The sequence below is a fragment of the Phoca vitulina genome, unplaced genomic scaffold (genome assembly GCF_004348235.1).
Source record: "Phoca vitulina isolate PV1807 unplaced genomic scaffold, GSC_HSeal_1.0 scaffold2, whole genome shotgun sequence".
Lineage (NCBI taxonomy): Eukaryota > Metazoa > Chordata > Mammalia > Carnivora > Phocidae > Phoca > Phoca vitulina.
In genome coordinates, this window is record NW_022589705.1 from 84,516,284 (window position 1) to 84,522,283 (window position 6,000).

The following is a 6,000-nucleotide window of genomic DNA, read 5'->3' on the forward strand; positions in this document are numbered from 1 at the left end:
GTATAGAGATGAGCAAGGAGCTTGTACTCTGGGGAGGGAGACACACCAAAATGGACCCTTTCAATAGAAGGCAGTAAGTACTTTGAAAGAGGGCAACGTGAGGGTGGTGGGAGCCCACCCGGGGAGATGAGAGGCATCAGGGCAGGCTTCCTGGAGGAAGCGATGCCTGACTCTTATCTTCAAGAGAGAGTAAGTGATAGACAGATGAAGGACAAAGAAGGGATTGGGGTCAGAGAGAACAGTGTGGGCAGAGATCTAAAGACAAAAACGGGAACAGCACCTGCGGGGAATATTAAAAAGGTCACGGAGCTTGGATTCAATCCAGTAACTGAGCAAACTGAGAAATACTTATTTATTAATTCATTTCAAAGTAGCAATAATAAACCCATTACATGTTAAAATAAATAATAGATTTTTATTAAAGATAACTGTACTTTCCAATATAAAAGTCTTTAGTGGGCAGAGTGACATTGTTTTAAATCCTGGCAGATCTATTTTATGTCTGGCTTATTATCATGAAAAACTTTTGATCTCACAATCTCCCCGAAGGGGTCTTGGGAATCCATACTCTGAGGCGGATGAATGGATGAGGGCATTCTGGAGGCACAGGGCCAGCGAGGAGGTGGTTTTGTATCCCATCCCCTCCTGGGAGCAGGGCAGTGCGATGACAGAGGGCCAGGGGAGGAGGAGGAGGAGGAGGGAGGCTCACAGGTGTTCGTGGGGCTGGGATGCGGAGCCTGGGTGCCTGCTTAGCTGTTGGGTGCTGGCTGCTGAGCCAGGGCTCTGGTGGAGGAGCAAGTTTAGGTAGGCGATGATAAATCGTGTTTGGAACTTTGGGGGCTCAGAGTGTCTGTGGTCCCCCACAGACTGGCGCCTGGGCCTTAGAAGGGATGGGTTTGGGTGGGAGAGAAAGTGCCACTGAGGACGAGGGGAATGGTCCCCAAGCTGGGGTGCACCTACCGCTGTTGTGGGACCAAGGGGAGAGGGTGGTAAGGGGTGTGTGTCTTGGGCTGCTCACCAGACAGCCAGGAGCCATGGGGGGGTGGTGCGTAGCTGTGGGGTTCTGTCTCTTCCCAGCCATGCTGAGCTGCATAATCCAAGCCAGCTCCATGGAGGACCAGCCAAGGAGAAGCTTAGTGAGGGCTCAGCTCGGAGGGGAAGTGGGGACACGGTGAGGGGTGAGCTGGGGGCCCAGAAGCTGAGTTCTGGGGAGGTGGTGCACGAGGTGTTCAGGGGTGAGAGACATTCAGGAGAGAAGCACATTCAGGCCTTCAGTGATGAAGAGACTAGAGAGCGTTCGCCTCATCTTTGAATTTCTGCTGTGTTTCGAGAATTTGGACACCTTGCCAGGTGGAGGCAGAGGCTGAGGTAGCGATCTCCAAGATGGGCCCTTCTGGCATTAAGCCGTGGGCCCGACCTCAGCTCTCTGCACTGCTACTGTTCTGTGGGGTCTCTTACGGTGGAGCTGGGTTGTGCGAATGCCAGCCCCAGGCTGCCCTGGTCCTTCCTCAGGCAATGGGGTGAGCCCCCCCCACGTGCTAGCCCCACGCTGGCGCAGCTGGCCCCGGGCCCTCACGTGATGTCAGCAGTCCGCTTGCCTCGATTTCCCTCCTCAAGGGCTTTGTCCTCAAACATTCTCTCCCCAGGTGTTGGCAAGAGGGCTTCCTCCGTAGTAAGCCAAGGAAAAAAGAGGACTCCCTCTTCTCAATATTTGTCCACAGAATTCCTGGACAGATTGTTGTTGCCTGGACATGAGTCACGTGCCCACTTTTGAACAGGTTACCACGGTCTGAGACTAATGGACTGTGCTGACTGGCCAGGCCTGGGATGTGTGCCCACCCTTGGACTGGGAGGTGGGATGGGTGGGGGCCGCAGTGTCAGCCCCTCCAAAATGACATAGACTGCCAGGAAGGATAAGAGTTCCCCAGAGGAAATCTGGGAGACTGCTGCCAAGAGAAGGGGCTAGGCCTTGGGCCGCTGACAGCCATTCCCTCAGGCTGAAGCCCACGGAGCCGAGGGTCTTCCTTGCCCATACGTAACAAGCGTCTAGCCCCCTCCCTTACATGTAACATAGAGCCGGGGTCCCCACATAGCACTTGGGCGTCGGTCAGACTTGGCTTCCATCTCGGCTCCCCAACCCCTGGCTGTGTGACCTGGAGTGAGTCATTTCTCTCTGGGCCTCAGTTTCCTCCTCTGTGGAAGGGAGGAGAGGACACAGAGGAGAGGCCGTGTGAAGACAGACGTGGAGACTGGAGGGACGCTGTCATCAGCCAAGAAATTCCAGGAGCCACCACAAGCTGGAAGGGGCAGGGAGGGGTTCTCCCTTCATCTTCAGAGGGAGCGTGGCCCCGCCACACTTCGGTTCCAGACCCGGGCCTTGGGACCTGTGAGATGCTCTGCTTCAGTTCTTTCAAGTCACCTAGTCTGTGGCTATTTGTCGCAGCAGCCCTGGGATACCGATACACTATCGGAAATTTTATTTACTTTTTGTTTTATTTTTTATTTTATTTATTTCTGTGTTCATTCCCCATGCTTGTCCCCAAGGGATCAGCTTCATGAGGCCAGGCGCCACCTGTCTTTGTCACTGCTGTGTCCCTAGTATCTGGAACAGGACCTGTTGCATAGTAGATGCTCCCGAAACATTTGGCTAAATCAAAGAATGGGTGAATGCATGAATCCCCCACCTGGCATTCTTGAAGGACATTTTCTCAGCCTGGCCCCAACCGGCCATTCCAGTCAGGCCCTTCCCAGACCCTTCCTCCCACACTCCCCAGGCATTTTGCTTTGACAAATGGCAGTGGTGACAGGCCATGTTCCCATCCCCTTCTTCCCCCCAGACACCCCCGCTATCCCTACAAGGACAGTGCAGTCTGGTGGAGACGAGCTCAGAGGTGTGGGGACCCCAGACCTGCTTTAAATTCTGGCCCTGGCTTGCCCAACAACATCACTCAGACTGGTCCTTTAGCTCTCAGTTTGTTCCTCTGGAAATGGGGATAGGAACCCCATCCTTTCAGTGCCTAGAACACAGTAGGTGCTCAATAAATGGTAGCTATAGTCAACTCTCCTTGGACATCCTATCTTCCCCACGAGGCTGGCCTGAGTCTTTTCCTCCTGCAGGAAGCCCTCCCAGACCACTCCCACCCTGACCCCAGCTCTCCACAGCTGACCCTCTGAATGGCTCTCTTGCTGCTCAGCACAGTCTGCCTGGGATCATTAATTCTCTTTTTGTGCATACGTGGCCCGTCTCCCTGGTTGCCTCAGCCGTTGGCCATGTTTTAATGAGGATTTCTCTTTGTGAATAAAGAAGTAGGCCTTTGATCTCCCTTCTGGAATTGGCTGTCTTTGATAGTCTGCACTGAGTAACTGCTGAGAGCCAGGCCAGAATTCAAGTCTGGGCACTGCTGCTGCTGGCTCTTGGACCCTTGGCAGGTGGCCTTCCTTCTCCCAGCCTCAGTTTCTCCTTAAGTATAAAGGGCTCATGCTGAGCAGACATTCTGTTGTATGTAAATTTGCTAATCCATGAATTCAGCGAAAAGTCACCTTAGCCTCCGTTTCTTTTGTAATAGCTGCTTCTTAAATTTCAACTACAAATCAGCAATTATCCCCAGCTTACTGATGAGGAACAGTGAGGCCAAGAGAGGTAAAGTAACTTGTCCAACCCCCTCAACCGGGTATGGATGGGATAGAGGCAGGATTTAAACCTTGGTTGTCTAATTCCTAGCCTCATTCCCGTTACCCTCACCCCCCAAGGCCAAGGTTAACGGGGAATGCTGTGGTCAGCTGGTGGCATCTTGGGGTGAATCAGAATCAGGACCCCCAGGCTCACTGTGCTCTGAGAAGGGGAAATCTGAGAGCTTTGGGCAAGAGGTCAGGTTGGGTGATTGAGATGGGGGTCTCTGGGGGCACAGTGCATGGGAGGTTTGTCCAGGGAGGCTGGAAGAGACACCAGGATTTGGAGGAAGAACCGTTTCCAAAGGTGAATAAAGTTCTTATATAACTTCTCCAATCACTCAGTGGCCCTGGTTCTTGGGGATGGAATGTTTGTGAGACCATGTACCCCAAGCTGGGTACCTTGGACCTTCTGAGAGGCATGGCCCCTTTCCTGAGCCTCAGTTTCAGCATCTGTAAAATGGTCGGAGTTGGGCCAGCGGGGGTGTGTTTGTGTAGAGGACAGCATCTGGCCTCTGATATCCTGGATTCCAGCAGTCCTGGGCTCAGGGCCTCACAGGGCTGGGAAGTGGGGGGTGGGGGCAGCTGGTCCACAGTTCCCTCCTTGGAAGGGATTCAGCCTGGACCTCAGCTGCTATCTCCCCTTCCACATCCCAGAGCCTCCCTCCCCTTCGCCTGGCTCCTTCCTCACACCACCAGATAAACCTCAACCATGGGGGGAAAATGAGTGTTTGGGGCCAGCCATCAAGGGGCAGAAACTCAGTGTTTGCTTCTCTTCCTGTTCTGGGGTCCATCCTGCTCTGGCCCATTTAATACCGACTGTGGCTGCCATTATTGAGCACCTACTGTGTGCCAGGCCCGAAACTAACGTGTTGAATGTGTCCTCTCATCAAACCCTCAGAATGACCCTCTCTGCAGGTGCCCACTTCACGTTTGAGGAGAGGGAGACTGGGGGAGCGCTGTGACCAGCCTGAGGAGGTGAATCAGAGATAGCAGAGTGGGGCCTGGGGCCTGTGTCAGGGGTCCCCCAACTCCAGGACCACAAAGGTGCTGGACAAGCAGCCAGAGAGGTGACTTTGGCCCCGGTTCTGCTCCTACCCTCAAGTACGTCACCCTCCTGCTCTGAACCTCAGCTTCTTCATCAACAAGACAGGACAAATAACATTATCTATCTACTCCTCAAAACTATTGTGAACAGTTCCAAAATCAATAACAGCTAACACTGTGGGACACTTAAATGTGAACTAGACACCATTCTAAGTGCCTCTAAGTAATGATTTAATTAATTTAGTGCTCAGTACAACCCTATGAAGTGTTAATATTACCCCATTTTACAGGTGAAGATCTTGAGGCCCATAGAGGTTAACTGGCCCAAGGTTGCACATGGAGTTATGGGGCCCGGGACCAGGGGGCAGGACAGAGCCACGACTTTATGAGGTCTGTGACCTTGGGCAGATCACCTTCTGTCCCCGGGCCTCAGTTTCCCCATCTGTCCAAGGGTTGTTGTGAGAAACAGAGGTGTTGGAGAGCCTTGGCTGAGGGAACCGCAGTTACATGGATGAGCGAATTGAGATTCGGCCCCAAGCTGAGATCCCAGCTCTGCCATGTAGCAGCTGGGTGGCTCTGGGTGAGTGCCGCCTTGCTGAGCCCATTTGTCAAACAGGGTGCTGCAAGGAACACAGAGGTCTGCATACAAAGGGCCCCACTGAGGGCCTGGCACTTGAGGGAGGACCTTGGATCACAGCCCCTCTCCTCCTCCCCTGTCCGTTTGCCCCAGCCTGGCTTACGGGTGTGGGAAGGGAAGGCACAGGGCAGGCAGGGATTAGCCTGGGGTCCCCCTCCTGGGGCGGTGCTTTTAACCGTGTTCTCCTGCCGGCTCAGCCCTGCCCCCTCCCAGGCCCCGGGCCAGGCCTGTGTTTGCCGTGGGGATCTGGGCTGGCCAGGCCGGTCTTTCATTCCTGGGCAGCTTTTGCTTGCTTTCTGCTGTGGGGCCGGCCGGCCGGCTATGCCCGGCTCCCTGGGAGCAGATGGGCCGCAGTGGGAAAGCTCGGCGCTGGCCCTAAGAGGATTGGCGTCTTTCTTCCCACCCTTTGTGCCGCTCCCTGAGGCCGCCTGAGCCCAGACCACAAAGGCCGCTTGTTTGACTGCCTCTGGGGGCGCAGGGGTCACAGCTGACAGCGGCACCCCGTGTGTGCTGGAGCGCCCGGAGCACCCAGGCTCTGGGAAGGACCAGAAGTCCTGGCTAACCCCTGGGGTTAGCAGAAAGCACGCTTCCACGCAGGGAGTAGGGGCGATGCTTAGGACGCGTTCAGAGAGGGTCTGCGTCCCCGC